This window comes from Montipora capricornis, chromosome 9 (genome assembly GCF_036669925.1).
Source record: "Montipora capricornis isolate CH-2021 chromosome 9, ASM3666992v2, whole genome shotgun sequence".
Lineage (NCBI taxonomy): Eukaryota > Metazoa > Cnidaria > Anthozoa > Scleractinia > Acroporidae > Montipora > Montipora capricornis.
In genome coordinates this window covers 976,007-991,006 of record NC_090891.1, presented here as the reverse complement: position 1 = coordinate 991,006, position 15,000 = coordinate 976,007, and the positions used below count along the sequence as shown (strand labels likewise).

General features: G+C 41.5%; 2 pseudogenes; one reads left to right on the top strand and one right to left on the bottom strand.

Annotated features, from left to right (window-relative positions):
* Positions 1-1,299, top strand: part of LOC138016103 (uncharacterized) — a 2,919-nt pseudogene extending 1,620 nt beyond the window's left edge.
* LOC138016643 (uncharacterized) overlaps positions 1-15,000 on the bottom strand; it is a 32,881-nt pseudogene that overhangs the window by 4,878 nt on the left and 13,003 nt on the right.

The following is a 15,000-nucleotide window of genomic DNA, read 5'->3' as shown; positions in this document are numbered from 1 at the left end:
CGTCTATCGGGACGGTACAAAAATATTGCGATAATTGGACGTGGAGAGCCATCTTCTCTGGACGGACCAACACGATGAGCGTTCTCGATGGCAGGTTTCTGCTTTAAGTCTTTCGAAATTATTTTTCCTAGAGTGGCAATGCAGTCTTCGCCGGTTTGAATAGCGCTCCAAAGCCAAGAGCCGTTCATGAAGTGAATTAATCGTGGAGGTATTATTTGCTATGCCTTGCTCCATTTTCTCAATCTTACAATTGATGTCGTGAATTACGCCATCGACTTTGTCAAAGTTCATAACAAAAGATTCTTGTTTCTTTGAGATTCCCAATAATGTATCGGCATTTGAAGAGACTGTCCTTAAGCAAGTTCAGCTCCCTCATCAATTGACCTCGAGCGCTCTGGATGGCATTTACACTCTCCTGGAGCGTACCAAGAGTCACAATACCCAGGTACACGCGTCATTATCGATTGCACCGAGTTCTTTATTGAGAAGCCTTCCTCTCCAAGTGCCCAAAAGGGCACTCGGAGGGATTACAAACATCACAATACTGTTAAGTTACTAGTAGGAATTACACCATCTGGAGCTTTTTCTTTTATCTCCAAATTATGGTCTGGGAGCACAAGCGATCGGCGAGTTACTCAAGAAAGTGGCCTGATAGACCTTCTGGAAGAGGGAGATCAAGTCATCGCGGACAGGGGTTTTACAATCAGAGATCTTCTGACAAAAAAAGGAGTAAAACTCAACGTGCCCCCTTTCAGTAAAGGTAACCATTAATCCTGTTCTTGCTATCCCTAGAATGGGTATTTTCTCTATTGTTTTTTTTTCATATACATCTCCAGCCCCCACACTTCCCCTGCAGGGCGTGGGGTACTCACAATAGCTGATTATACTGTAGAGGTAAATTAGATGTAGTCATCCTTCTGTAGGTATGTGAAAGTGGTACCATTTTCTATCAAAGCTATCTAAAAGGGGTAACGTTTCTGGCAAAAGTGGTATATCAAGGGTGTGGACCTGGGTAAAAAATTGAAGTAGACAACCCCCACTTCCCAGAACAGGCCGCTTTAGAGCACTGTTTAATTTAGAGTTTTAATTTTCCACTCAGGTAAATAATTGTCAAGAAAGGCTCGCAAAAAAACAAGTTCAATCGCAAAAGTGAGGATACATGTTGAGAGAGCAACTGAGAGGTTGAAAGAATTCAAAATTTTCCATGGAAACATCCCATTAGCATCGTTAAAGTTAATTGACCAGGAGGTCATTGTGCGTGCTTCATTATGTAATCTTCTTCCTCCTTTAGCCAAGTAGGAGCTATTGACAGTATTTTAAGTTTGTATTCAGTTTGAAGAGCCAGAATCACTTTGTTGTTGTAGGAATGTATTTTTAAAGTAGGTGAATTGACATCAGTGATTAAGAACTGTCAATCTTGGAGACCTTTAAAATAATGATGACAAGTTGAAACAGATCGCCAACCTGTAACAGTTCTTACATTTATTGTTAGGGGGTGGGGAGGGGAAGGGGACTAAGCAACTACAGCCCCCTTGACATTTGCTGAATGTAACAGAGTTAATTAATTAATTACTAGATCACTTCCATACAGAATAGAATGTGACACACTAGTTGTAGTTTTGTATAAAATGAATTTCAGGTTAAAATGGTTTTGGGCTAGGTTGATCAGTATTTTATTTGTTAACAGACAATGGTAATATATTCGGGGCAATAAAAAATACAAATCAAACTAGTTTAAAATCATTTTAACCTGTCATTCATTTCAAAGTTAACTAGAACTTAGTTTAAGCGACCTGGTTTCTATTATATTTCTTTAACAATCATGGTAGTTTTTGAAGTATTTTTTGAGTCAGTAATTCTGGAATCATGTAACCAATGTAAAAGTCTGTCAATTTTAGCAGCATTGCTTTCCAAAATTCCACATTAAACTCCACTTCTATAACTAGAATTCCTTTGTTTGTGTATATAATCAAATCTGCAATCTTCAAACAAGTCGTGGCAAGTTCCCCCTGTATCTGGTAGTACCATCTTGTTTCAGTCTTCAGTTTGTACTTTCCGCTTACTTTAATGATGTACTCTGATGCTGCTATATGCGGAGGGAGGTTTCTTTTTGAAAACAGGCCTTTGATCTCCACTACTCTCTTACCACAGCACTCACAACATCGGATACCATCAGGACTGGCTCCTAGGTGTGGCCATGATGTATTGACTACAAGTCTACTTTTATTTACACATAGGCCTTTGTGCTTTTTTTGAATTTATTTGCTGTATAACTCTATAGCTGCCTGTTCTTTATCATGCCCCCACTGAAATTGCACTGGTGTTCTTTCTGATGGCCGTGGACAGTAATTGAGAAGTTCTTTTAATGTGTTATCTCTATTTGTAGTTTCTCTAAGATGACATATTTTATAGAAGTTGGAAGCAGTGAGCCTTCCAACCCTCTGTTTTACCCAGAATTCAGTCTCCCCTTGGCCCTTGGTTTTTTCGTTTATCATGTCAGCTTGCTGCTGAGTAAGTCAAATGGCTTCAAAAAACTGTGACACTAACTGAGTGTCAACTGATTCACTAGCACTGACTTGAATGTTGTGTAAAGAGACAAAGTTATCTCTAATGTCAGAGATAGAGAAAATTTCAATAGCTTCTACCTCTTCATCAGATTCAATATTTTCATCCAAAGTAATGAAAGATTGTAGAATATCTTCATCAACAGTTGGAGGTGGACAGTGAGAAAGTACATGAAGTCCAACAGCACTACTGCAAACCTGCTGCAAACCCTCTCTGAGTTTTCTATTCAGTGTATCAGGATCAGGTATTATTGACCTTGGATCAAAGTTGTTGATATCTGCATATGCTTTTTCTTGTTTGCTATATTCACTCTTTGTAAGCTTTAGGTCATGCAATGAACAAGAGTTGGTGTTAGGCTTTGCTCGTCTTACCCACTGGCACTGACCTGATGTGCAGGATTTTACATCATTGATACGTGCAGTATGTTCTAGGTCAAACAACACAGCTGCAATGTGACGACATGTTCCATCTAATCTACAAGCAATTAAAACAATATAATGAAGGGATTGTTAAGTTTACATCTGGGATGAAAGGTGATTAAAACAGTACAAAATTTAGAATAAAATGTCTTTCTTTCCCTTCTCCCCATTCCCCCACCATTTTCCCAAAGTAATTTCAAATAGCAAAGTTTACTACCCACCATTCGCGCTGAGGAACACTCCAAACATTACCAGCCACCGCATTTCAACATTGTAATCTATGTAATCTATGTACAGTAGTCCACAGTATTGGATGAAAATGTCTGCTTAAGTAAAGCATATACTTACCCCCCTTTACAAGGGCAAAATCCATCTTTAACTACACAAGAGTCTTTCATGATTATAAAGGCATTGTAGGTTTGTTTATTCTCGTCAGTTTTGGACCTCTCCGTTGGTAACACCTTGAACTTGAATGAAGTGTAGCTCATGTCGTGGACACAATGCATCATGCAATCTTGAACATGACCATCTGAAAATAACTTGTATCCAAGAAGACTCTTAAAGTACTTGAGATTCTCAGGGGTGTACTGCCCCAGAGTCAATCAAGTAAGTATACAAATCAGCGAAAGTAAATGGAGGTATCTTAGAAAAATCGTAGCTCCAGCTCTGGGTATTTTCCGGGCGAGGTATTGCGCCCTTTTCAGTGTTCAGTTTACTAGTTATCACGTCTGAGGTGTCTTCGTCGTCTTCATCGATCCGTTGTAATTTCACTCACCTGAATCCCTCTCTTTGTTAAAAAATCTTTTAGCCAAGGAACGCTCTTCCCATCAAATCGTTCTTCCATTTTTTCTTGATTTCTACGAAATTCCAAAATGCTTACAGCGGTTTAAACATTATTTTTACCCTTCTCTCGTATTCCCTCAAGCCTCGCTTTCGCGTCCTTATTTGTTACCAGTCTTACGCGCCTAAATATATCGGAAATGGGCTATTTGCAAATCCCGTGCTGCTGTCACCGAGGGATTATAGATAGGCAATGGAGGACGAGGAGTGGATACCTGTAATGAAAAGCACCAGCTCTCGAGGATACAATACAACTTGTCGAGTGCAAGTGCTCGAAGGAGCAATGCTCCGTGCTATCGACTTTCATGAGTTCTGTCGCGACCTTGAGAATTCCAGTTTGGTGAGGGATGCTGAAACGTCTGATCTTTCTGACTTTGTTAACAAACACAACAACACATTGAAGTCATTATTGGAAACTTATGCTCCTCTGAGGACTAAGACAATCGCACTTCGGCCGACCGCCTCATGGTACAACGACGAAATTCGATCTGAGAGGAGATGTCGTAGAGCTTTGGAACGTTGTTGGCGTTCCTCAAAACTCGGGTGTGATCGTCTTAGATTCCAAGAGCAGAGCCGTAAGGTGAACAATGTGATCAAGGCTACTAAAATGGAGTTCTATTCTGGCACTATTCGGGATTGTAGCAATTCTCAAACTCTATTCAATACAGTAAGTAAATTACTCCCCAGGAACACGCCTGTGGATTATCCTTCAACTTGTGAATCTGATACCGATCTGGCAAATAAGTTTATTGACTTTTTCGGTGATAAGATAGCAGTCGTTCGCAATGCACTTGATGAAGTATTTGACAGTATTTTGGATCTTGATTACAATGTATCCTTTTCTGATCAATTTACACTGTCTAGTTTCAGGTCTGTAACGTCCTCTTATATTTCGCAGCTAATTGGCAGGTCAACTATTAAGTCGTGTCCTTTAGATCCTGTCCCTGCTTCATTTCTGAAACAATGTATTTCGATGCTTCTACCAGTTATGAATAGGATAATTAATCAGTCTATTTGCTCTTCTGTGGTACCAGAATCGTTTAAACTTGCATTGCTGAATCCTCTCCTGAAGAAGCCCCACCTTGATTCTGAGGTTTTTGCTAATTTTCGTCCGATTTAAAATCTTACGTTTTTGTCTAAACTCACTGAAAGGGTGGTAGCGTTTCAGTTGATCGAGCATGTCACCAACAATTGTTTAGATGAGATTGTGCAGTCAGCTTAAATAATTTCATAGCACCGAAACCGCTTTGGTTAAAGTTTTCAATGATATAGCTATTGATATTGATAGGAACAGGGCTGTTATTTATATATTACTGGATCTATCCGCTGCTTTTGATACGGTCGATCACTCAATACTTTGAACCGGTTAGCTCGTCGTTTTGGTTTACGTGGTTCAGCTTTGGCTTGGTTCAGATCATACCTGAGCGACAGATCTCACTTTTTTTGTATTCTGGGTGTTAGGTTTGCTACGCGTTCCTTATCGTGCCGTGTGCCTCAGGGATCTGTGCTGGGACCGATACTGCACTGACTTTATGTCTCGCCACTCGGGGGTATTGTGGGGCGATGCAACATGGGGTTTCATTGTCATGCTGATGATAGCCAGTTGTATCTCTCGTTGAATGCCCTGCGTGCCGGTGATCAGGTTAGTTCCGTTTCCCGGGTTGAATCTTGTGTTAGAGAGACCGACAACCGGATGACCCGCAATAAACTTAAGCTAAATAGAGACAAAACTGAATTGCTTGTCATAAGCTCTAGGTACCGGTCCTGTCCATCTTTAGACAGTATAGTAGTGGGGAATTGTCGTGTGTGTCCTTCCGTCTCGGCCAGGAACATAGGAGTAGTTTTCGATCAGACGTTATCTCTAGAGAAACATGTGAACTCTGTTTGAAAGGCTGCCTTTTTCCATCTGAGAAATATTGCCAGGATTCGCGAGTATTTGACGGTTGATAACACGAAGATCCTTGTTCACGCGTTTGTGATCTGTCCGTTGGACAATTGTAATTCGCTACTCGTAGGGTCCCCGAAGTACTTATTTCAAAAATTGCAACGCATTCAGAATTGTGCTGCGCGCCTTGTATCTCAATTGCCTAAGGCTGCGCGTACCAGTCCTATTCTCCAGAAATTACATTGGTTGCCTGTCGAGCAGAGGGTTATACTCAAGGTTTTGCTACTCACTTATAGAGCATTAAATAACTTAGCCTCTGTGTATATCAGTAACTTACTTGTGCGGTATGAACCATCAAGGAATCTAAGGTCAACCGACAAATGTCTTCTAGGAATACCTCAGACTCATCTGAAAACTTATGGAGACAGGGCCTTTTGGTTGCGGTTCCTAGGCTATAGAATGCCTTACCCATGGACATTAAGTTTAGGCCGTCGGTTTCTGTATTTAAGAACAGACTAAAGACGCATCATTTCAGAGCAACTTATTATTAATTTTTCGTGTATTATCTTTTTATGCATTTTAAGTTTTTTCTTTTGTATAGTTTTTAATTTGTGATTGTTAAGCGATATAGAGCTTTCTGTATATATCGCTATATAAATAAAGTTATTATTATTTATTATTATTATTATCCAATCGATGTCAGTGCCGCAGAGCTGGGCTGTACAGACTTGTGTAGTTGTTCCGATGATACTGACTGTGAGAACCAGCAAAACGACGACCTTCTTCTGAGTGACGAGGACGAAAGTCGTGAGGATGAGAGTTAGAGTCCCGAAGAACTGTAAATAGTGCTGAGTAGCTAGATACAGGAGCCCATTAGTAGGAGCTTCCCTCTCCAACTTTGTTTCTATGAAGTAGCGTTTTTCCTGACTTATCTATTTTTAGAACCCCTTTAGAGCCTCCATCTTGGATCGCGCCTTCATGCGGACCACTTAGGGAACACCTTGAATTCGCGCGGCAAATTCAAAAAAGTTATTTCTAAAAATAGATAGGTCAGGAAAAACGCTGCCTCACGTAGGGAAGCCAGTTGGAGGCTCCCACTGATGGGCTCCTGGTAGATAACTCTTAATATTTCGTATATTTATTCAACAATTATACACGTTATCACTCGTAAAATAACTTTGGCGTGTCTAATGTTGCAGCAATCAAGGATTTGCTCAAGGTTATTCGCGAAATTTACGTGACTTGTAGAAGTTCTCTCTCTCTGCGTCGTTTCCATGTTTATCGGGTCACGCAAATATTATTTTGATTAAAACCCACTTAAATCAACCAGGCGCATTAATCGTCATAAAGTGGTATTTTGTAAATTAACGGTTTATGTATATGGAAATTATAACGATTTTTATAATGCAGCCTCGTTGCCAGGCTACAAGGTATCGTGACAAACAATTTAATACAAATTTACTGAAAAATAAATCAAGAGCAGCGAATTATATATTGTGTTGTGGGAAAGTTTGGTAAGCAACGGTGTGTGTTTATGCAAGGAAAAAGGAATTTTCTACTCCAGCCTCGTTTCCATGCGGGCCTCCAAACGTTAGAATTTTGAATGCCTATAAATCATGTCTCAGCAAGTTGAAAAGCTGCCACCAAAACTTTTCATGTCTACTAAGGTCCCAATGAAGATTTCTTGACCAGTGGTTTGCTTTCATCACAAGATTCCCACGGGACCTTAGATTTGCTCGCTGACTAGTGAGGTTTTTGGTTTTGCCGTGGATTTTGTTTGTTCCATGAGGTTCTTGATTTGGCCGTTAGGTTTTTGTTTTTGCCGTGACAGTTGTTGGCCACCATACATAAGACCTTCGATGTCGAACGGCGATTAAACTTCGCAATAAAGATTTCGTTGGTAGCTAAAGTTGCTTCTACAGAAGATACACTACACTATCATAAAAATTCACCACACATTGCGTTTGCTTGATAAAATGTTTTTTTTATTGGGGTAAAATGTACTTCGCAATTTATGTTTTTAGTGAAATACTAAAGCCCGGTGTGCAGTTGCAAAAACATAACAGCGACAATTTACAAGAAGTTGTTGAAATATAAATAAGTCAAGACTGTCTCCTCGCTGAACAAGCATGCGACTTTGGAATCACCTTGAACACTCGAAAGAAAAACAAAAATCAAAAGAACAGTTAGTTTGAGATCGATACGTAACATAAACGTGACATCGACTGATCGATCGATTGCCGAAATGTTTTTTTCCATGGATAAAACTTACTCTTGTTTTCTTTCACGACAAAGCGTTCTTTTCTTTAAACATGTCGCAAACTAGTAGAACCCTTCGTTATGACTGATTTCGACTGTTCACTTAAGCTTGCTCAAATATTGAAGTTTAAATTCGAACCTTCTCACGGACACACAAACATTCGAACGATGCGAGTATATCTTCTATAGCGACTGATCGATTTGACAACAACTTTTTTGTCTTTCACGTCGAATTCCATGTGAAGTACATTCAAAACCTTGCCGTGAAACGTTTTCTCGATGGTCGTCTGGCCACAAAATCAAATGCATTCTGATTCCCTTCCTCGCAATGATGAAAAGGCCTTCACTGCCACCCCTCCCTCAACAAACATTTTTAAAATCTCCCAGATTCGAAATGCAGCAGTTTAGAAACTTTCAAAAAGATAAGTTCTGAAATGATCTCGAGCACATACCATGGAGGAATGTTAGTTCGCACTCTGATCCAAATGATATGTGGCAAGAATGGAAAAACTGTTTGTCAGCTGCATGGACAAACACGCGCCTCTAAAATAAAATAAAAAAATCTTAACAAGAGGTCTCCGTGGATAACGAGTGAATTATTGCTCATAATGCGTAGAAGAGATTTGCTTAAAAAGAAAACGATCTTTACAAATGATCATGCCACGTGGCAGCAGTTTAAACGGGCTAGGAACCAGGTGATTAATGCAACTTAACTTGCTAAAAAACTATATTTTTTTGAAAACTTGGAAACTAAGAAAGGCAATCCACGTAAAACTTGGGATCTTATTAACAGGCGTAGCTCACGGAATAGTTGTAAGTCATCCAATATCTTGGAAATCCAAGCTAATAATAGAACTATAAATAACGCCGATGATATGGCGGAAGCTTTCAATGTGCACTTCACTAACATTGCGAAAATGCTATCTCGTGGTATTCCGGTTGGAGAAGTTGACGCTAAATCATTCTTGTTGCCCTCTGATATTTCGTTTTCTCTAAAAGCTCCGAGTATCGACATTGTTCTCGACCTATTGAAAAAAATCGATTAAAAGAAACCCACTGGCCTTGACAAGATCCCGAATAAGTTATTAAAAATGGCAGCCAATATTGTTGCACCCTCACTAGCAGACATATTTACGAAATCAATCCTCACGGAAATCTGTCCAACTGAATGGAAATTGGCTAGGGTGACACCGATCTTAAAAAAGGCTCAAAATCAGACATAAATAACTATCGCCCCATCTCCGTTATCCCAGTGGTCTCAAAAGTGCTTGAAAAACTTGTCTATGACCAATTTTATCATTACCTAAATGTCAATAAACTGCTATCAAGTTGCCAGTCGGGGTCCGGTCCTTACAAAGTATAATTACAGCCTTGCTTGAGGCGAAAAATACAGTAGCTGGTCTTTTAACATCGACAATGGCTTCCTGAATGGCATCGTTTTCATTGACCTCAAAAAGGCATTCGACACTATCGACCATGAAATTATTTTACGCAAGATGTCATACTTTGGGGCCGACCAGGCAACAATCACTATCGGTTTCAATCGTACCTAAAGCAAACGGACCCAAAGATGTTATGTAAATAGAAGATTGTCAACTCCTCGCACTATTACTTGCGGGGTTTCGCAAGGTAGCATATTAGGTCCCTTGCTTTTTTTAACGTGTCTTAACTATCTTCCTAACTGCCTCCGGGAGGCTTCCCCGAGAATGTTCGCTGATGATACCAATATAATCCTAACTGCAAAAACTTTAACAGAGCTTAAACTAGCATTAACTCCTGAACTGAGTAACCTTAACTGTTGACTGAGAGCCAACAGGTTGAGTTAAATGTGGCTAAGACCGAGTTAATGATAATTGGATCTAGGCAGAGATTAAACACTCAATATGACAAGGTTGTTATACGAATTGTGATGAAATGATCAGGAGAGTAGATCGCACTAAATCCTTGTGTCTTACCAGTCCTGTCTTGGACTGCTTAAGTGGCCAGTGAAGTGATCAGCTGAAAAAATCACAAAATCGCGCAGCTAGGGTAATTACTCAATTACCCTTTGATACGAGCTCCAACCTCCTTCTCGATACTCTTAAGTGGAAGAAGCTGTCTCTTGGACGTAAAAAACAAAAAGCACTAATTATGTGAAACAATTCACGATCTTGGCCCGGAATACCTTCAACGCCTTTTCAGTCAACGAGATGCTGAAGATTACTTGGGAAACTTAGAAGGTAAACTTACTCTGCCCTTGCCAAATACTAATTATTTGAAACGAAGTTTCTGTTATAGCGGGGCCTGTTTGTGGAAAAATTTGCCCCAATATTCAAGAAATGCTGACTCTGTTGGGCAGTTCAAACGCACAATCAAGCAAGTAGCTGACCTTTCGGATTCCCACACGGCAATCATGTAAAACAGTTGTAACGCGTTTGTTTCGTTTTCTTTTTTAACTCTTTTTAAGCAAAACTGATGATTCTCCTTACTTAGATTTTGGGAGACTCGTTACTAGCTCCAACCAGGGTCTCTTCTAGACCCTGGGAACGAGGTTTCAGATTACAAAGACTGGTTAAGATTCTGAAATCAGTTTACAGTGGAGGTGGATGCTTCGTCAATAGCTGAAATAAGCAAATTTAATTACCTTTTAGAGCTGGTGAAGGGAAAGCCGAGGGATGATATCTTATGACCCTCACAGAGCAGAGCTACATGGATACGAAGAAGCAAAGCGTATCCTTGAGCACACGTATGGGAAGGATTCAAAAGTCCACAGAGCCTTGATAAAGAACTGGAAGAACTTCCTTCTAGCGTCCACAAACTTCACAGTGTACACGAGTTCTGCAACAAGCTTTCCCTGGTTGTACGCACTCATTACTATGAAAAGGATACCTACAGCTCAAAGCATGGTCTACACGCTAATGGACAAGATTGGGCCTGTTCGGGATGTACTTGTACAAAAAGATGACGAGCGGGAAGAATAGTGCCTAGAGGAGCAGGTCGAAAATTTGCTCAAGTACGTAGAACGGAACCCCTTGAAGACCAGCGGTGAACATAAAAGGAAGGAAGACGCCCATGGACAGCAGTCTTGGAGAAGAGAAAAGGAGAAAGTGCTACTCGGGAACACCCAAAGGCCGAAATACAGCCGAAATCCCAACTGCGTTTATAGTGGCTCTGACCAACACTCCAGTACCAACTGTGCCAGCGTGCTGGACGTTGCCAACATAAGAGCAATATTGCAGAAAAAAAACCTTGTACTTCAATTGTACAGGAATGGGCATCTAGTAACACAGTGAAATGCGCGAGGATGTCGAAACTGCCAGAGGAAACATCACACCTCAATCTACGAACAAGTGAGATTAACAGTCGACTCGATACAGAACCTAACCTTATAAACGAGTATGAGTTTGCTGACGAGCCACGCCAGCACGCTACACCCAACAGTTCTGGCCAAAGTTGGAACTGAGGCGGTTAGAGTGATGTTTGATTCGGGATCTGGGAGCTCTTACTTGTGCACCTACACCATCACTAAACTCCACCTGAAACCTACCAGGAAAGAAGAGCGTTGCATAGAGCAGGTATTTGGTACCAACAGAAAGAACGTCAAAGTGTGCAAGATCACGATAAATTCGCTGAGGGTTGACGGATTTTCCCTTGAAGTACAGTGTATTAACGCTGAGAAAGAGGTCCTGACAAATTTGCCAAATTCAAAAGTCCGCCATTACCCGGTTCAGGGGATTACCTTTCATTGAAGAGGGGACAAAAGTTCAATCTATCAAGTGAAGCTATGATCCTCACAGTTATGAAGGTAATTTTTGCAATTGCGTAAAGAAGCCTGCAAATTTCAGGATTCCAACTGGGCTTACACCCATTACCTGGCGATACCGGTGCGACGCTCTAACCAACTGAGCTATGAAGCCAGTGACGTCGGGAGCTGGTCATTTGTGGCTTCCAATGTTCCCGTGAGGAATGAATCAACAATGAAATGATATATGAAATGGATTATAATGTATGAACTGAGGATATGAAATCAAGTTGAAGTCCTGAATTTATTCAGGCTTCTTTACGCAATTGTAAAATTGCGTTCATAACTGCGAGGATCATAGCTTCAATCCTTGGCGCGGCTGATTATCAAAGAGTACGGACCATAGAGCCCTTGATCTTAGGAAGTAATCCAGACAAAGACCCAGGTGCAGAGTTCAAAATGCTCCGTTGGACTATTTTTGGTCGGCAGCTTGCGGTGGACGTTGGCGCAGAGAAGCAATTCCTCTCATCAACGGATCAAGAAGAGTTCGAGAAATTGTGCTCTCTTGATGTGCTTGGTCTCACAGACAAGAAAAGATACAATGGTCCATGAGAATTTCATCTAGCAGCTTGTCAAGTCCGAAAAGGGTTACTACGAGACTAAATTGCCCTGGAAGGTAGAACATATGCCATTACCGACGAACATGAACTTGGCGCTAGCTCGACTCTATAGTACTACAAGGAAGGAGGAGAAAATGGGGAGACTGGATGAGTATGACAACATAATGCAACAACAAATTGCTGATAGGATCATAGAACAGCTGAATGAGCATCAAACGGCGGAGGTCGTACACTATAGACCGATTGCATAAATGGCGGCCAAAAACGTATTCTTTTGTTTATGTGCTAATTAGACTCACTAGCCTCGTTTGCATGGACAGAATACAATAGAAATGTCGTTCGAGAGCGAGGTTAGTGAGTCTAATTAGCACATAAACAAAAGAATACGTTTTTGGCCGCCATTTATGCAATCGGTCTATGTAGCTCACCAAGCAGTGATCTGAGAAGAGGCAGAGTCTACCAAAATGAGGATCTTCTACGATTGTTTGGCCTGAGCGAACTCACAAACTCCATGCCTTAACGACTGCCTGGAAACAGGACCCCCATAACAGCCACTGCTGTTTGACATTCTTCTGCGCAACCGCCTGCGAAAGTTTTGCATCATGGTTGATATCAGGAAAGCATTTCTTCAAATTCGAGTGAACGAACAAGACCGAGATGCTCAACGGATAATGTGGTATGACAACCTAGCTGATCAATCGTTACCGAATACCTTTTTACATAAGTCAAATTCGGAGCCACATCAAGCTATTAAATCCTGGGGGCGAGGCTGCAGAAACACCTTGCAGCAATGACGAAGTCACTTCTAGAAGTTACGAATGTAGGTTACATACGAAGAAGAAGAAGGAGAAGATACAGCGAAGTTCAAAGAAGAGTCAACTACAATCCAGAAGGCGGTTTCTCCCTTGACAAGTGGCACAGTGACGAGGAAAGGCTCAACTCCAGCGAGCAAGACAACAAAAGAGAAGAAACGTACACCAGAAGTTTACTACGAGACCGACAGGAGAGCAAGATACTTGGTATCCGGTGGAACAAGAAGGAGCAGAAGGTTGAGAAGCCATAAACGAAGAGAAAAATCATCTCGACCATAAACAGCATCTTGGCTGGAGTGCACCAGTCACCATATCCGCAAAGTTGATCTTTGGTGAAGTGTGCCACCTCAGACTACACGGGGATAAGGAGGTGCCAATAGAAATGCAGAAGCCTGGGTAGCCAACTTACGAAGAGAGCCAATGTGACCGTCCCACGCTGTGAACGTACAGTTCACAGGACACATCATGAGGTTCACGGGTTTTCAGATGCAAGCAAGGTTGCTGTTTATGCTGCAGTGTACATTGTGGCCTACCAACACTCGGTGTCAGTGGACCAAAACTTACTTGCAGCCAAAGCAAGAATAACGCCAAATGAGATGTCAATTCCCCTGCTGGAACTAGTAGCAGCACATCCTTTACAAAAATATCAAGACAGCATAAGCCGAGATTTGCCTTCCTTCCCTATCGCTGTGTACCACAAGTGGGTGGACAATATGAGAGTCATATATTGGTTGGCTAATCGAGGAGCGTGGACCACCTTTATCCGCAAGCGTGTTGGGAAAATTGGCGAACTTACAGATGTGTTGTGGAGATTTGTACCAACGACTGTGAATCCAAGCGACATAGGATCATCAAAAGACAGGCTGGAGGATATTTGGTTCAAAGGACCTAGCTGGCTTTCCAAAGAAGCACAGAGACATAAGCAACCAGGGATCTTGGAAACTAACGAGGCTAAGGATGAGCGCCGTAAGAGAGAAGTGTTATTACTGTCTCAAGAGACCTTTAAGAAATTGTCAGAGCGTCTTCTGAGCAAGTATCCCTACTGGAAGCTTTTGCGTATAACGTCGTATGTGACGCGTTTCATAGAAGGTTGTAGGAAGAAGAGGGAATAAGGGCCGGTCACTCAATCGGTGATCAAAGAAGCAGAAGTAATATGGATTGGCATCACGTAGAAAGTGTGTGCCATGAACTCCAACCTCAGATTGGAAACAGAACAAGACGGCATCGTGAGGTGCAACGAAAGAATTCCGGGCTATACACCAATATTCATTCCCCCTAAATCGGCATTAGTTCGACGCATAATTGAGCACTACCACTTATAAACCTCGCACGGGGGAGTTGCAGCAACCATAAGTAAAGCACGACAAAGGTTTTGGAGTCCAACGCTAAGATTTCATCTCAATAGTGTCCAACATAACTGCAACCATTGCAAGACGTATCGCTTGAGACCGCTGCACGCTCCACCAACGTCCGTTCTACCTAGATTTAGGGTGGAATTCACAGAATCGTTCAGTGTTACTGGCATAGACTTTGCGGGAGCATTACTTTACAAGTCTACAAACAAAGAAACCGGAAAGGCGCACATGGCGCTGTTCACATGTACCAGCACCAGAGGTTAGCAAAGATCTAACTGCTGGAGAATTCAAGAGAAGCTTGAAGGAGTTTGTTTCCCGGAGAGGCTCGCCAGCCACGATAGTTACCGATAACGCAAAGACTGTCCAAGCAACGAAGAACTGGCTAACCAAATTACAGAAGGATGAAGATCTATTCAACTACTTGGCCACCAAAGAAATCGAGTGGAGGTTTAACATGTCTCGAGCACCGTGGTGGGGTGGTTTCTTTGAGCGTTTGGTTGGCATAATGAAGAACACTCTTTCCA